The sequence below is a fragment of the Saccostrea cucullata genome, unplaced genomic scaffold, assembly GCF_032062105.1.
Source record: "Saccostrea cucullata isolate Sc308-1 unplaced genomic scaffold, CSIRO_AGI_Scuc_v1 ctg4459, whole genome shotgun sequence".
NCBI lineage: Eukaryota > Metazoa > Mollusca > Bivalvia > Ostreida > Ostreidae > Saccostrea > Saccostrea cuccullata.
In genome coordinates this window covers 40550-42636 of record NW_026919108.1, presented here as the reverse complement: position 1 = coordinate 42636, position 2087 = coordinate 40550, and the positions used below count along the sequence as shown (strand labels likewise).

At 28.5% G+C, this 2087-nt stretch overlaps 1 long non-coding RNA gene across 1 annotated transcript; it reads left to right on the top strand.

Moving 5' to 3' along the window:
- The first annotated feature begins 313 nt into the window (after positions 1-313).
- On the top strand, positions 314-2087 carry LOC134279713 (uncharacterized). Its single transcript, XR_009994740.1, has 3 exons — positions 314-402; positions 920-1048; positions 1968-2087. It is a non-coding gene; the product is annotated as an uncharacterized LOC134279713 (long non-coding RNA).

The following is a 2087-nucleotide window of genomic DNA, read 5'->3' as shown; positions in this document are numbered from 1 at the left end:
TGTACGTATACTTATAAAATGTTTAAAAATTATTATTTTAAAAAACAAATTTCATTTGTCAAAGCCACGCGCTCGTGATTAAGGTACTCTAACATCTTGAAAAGAAAAACGATGTCTTGAGATATCCTTTAGAATGAACAGTTCAGCCTATTTATAGGATTAGACTCTTAGCGTGTGGTCATTTAACACGTCCTGCTAGTTGTCTGTAGTTGGCACTAATGTCACTTTAACACAGTGGAGTATAGAAAGGTGAGATTTAAAATTTTGTTTAGTTTATCCTATATAATTAATGCATGTAAATTAAATTTCTCTTAAAAGAAAGACGGAAAATTCATATATCAGTATCAGTTCATTCAATTAGAGGTTGTTTAAACTTGTCCCATCTCAGATATCTTTTAAGAGGTCTGTATTTGCTCAGCTCCCGCATTTCACTGGTTTGATAAACTTTCGAGTAATTGATTGCTGTTTGCTTTCAAAGGTTATTCTTTCTGTGGATATACATGTATGTTTATCGCAATTCTGTAAATTTTACATACATTTTTTTTGAAATGAAGGTTGCAAAAAAAAAAAAAAAACCAAAAAAAAAAAAACAAACAACATTTTATTAGTGGGATTATTTATATAGCTTTTAGTATTTGTATTATTGAAATTATTTCCACGATTATCTATAAAACAGTTTTTAGAGTGTCCTAAATGTGGGTCATTTATGCGCTGTTGCGTTTAAACTCTCCTTGCCGTGCCGAAGACAAAAACTGTCACTTTGTTACAACACTTCATCATGCAGGTAGTGGAAGCCATCATAAAACAATAATTAATGTTCAGAAGGCAATTTTAGGAGAAAATGATTATGTTTCTTTTTCATTTATAAGAATTCGTCACATTTTAATAGATGCTTTTAATTATTTTTTTTACTATCAAGTCTGTGGTTAACTTTAACACGGAACACATGGAATACCATAAAATAATACCAAGAAATGAGGAAAGAGGCGTTACAGAAGAAGACGAAACTGTTTTCAACATTAGAAAAAGGAATAGTTCAACAAAAATGGTAAGTGTATAAAGTCCTAGCAACTTTATTGTCTTACTGAATAAAGCATCATGAATATTATTTTGCTGACTATTATACTTTATGCATATTGATATATAAAAAGAGCTTTTGCAATATTTACTTTAATGCCTTTTATATCATAAAAATGATCAACGTATTTCTCTGTGCTCTCTATGGGAATAAATTATTTGTTTTTTAGATAAAACATGAAAAACATGCTTTTCAAAGTTTCTTTATTTGGCCCTTTTTTGCGGGATCATATTAAGTATCAGTAAGATTATATCATCTTTAAAAAATTACCTTTCTCACAAAACTTTAGCATTATGATATTTTTGAATCGAGATTTATTGTTTTAACATCAGAAAAATGGTAATAAAACACGTTTTTGTTTTTTATTTACTTTTTTATTTTATACAAAATGTCAGATAAATGCGAGACATAGGTAAAATGACAAAATACTAGTACGCTAAAATGAATTACGTGGAGATAACGGACAGTATTCAAGCTCAAAATTCCCTAAAACAATAAAGAAAAAATAGAGGTGGGATCAGCTGCCATGCTAGAACACATTTTAACACATTTTCTCCCTTTTGTATAACTTTTTCCTTCATTCTGTCTTTGGTTAAGAGTTCTCATAGATTTTGACATCTTTAAGTAAAATGTCAACAAGAATATTGAGATTTTGAAAATTGAATTTAAATTTTAAATTTTCATGAAATATAAATAAGTTAAAAACTTCAATTTTTTACTGCTTCTGTACAATAACAAAAATGGTGCTGTTTTTCGATTGTCTTCTTAAGTCGTGTAGTTGATTAGCAGTTGTTCTTTAGTCTTATACAATGTTAATTGAAATCAAATCAAATAAAAAGATTGTGTTATTTTGGTTATTCCTCATATATTTGTTTTTATACATATTTAGGACATGCAAAGGAAAAGAATTAAAGCTTTAAAGAAGCGAGTTAGAGTAACAGCGCACAGAAGCCTTAATAAAGGGATTATAAAAAGTAGAAAACATCAAACAAAGAGACTGAAAGGTAAA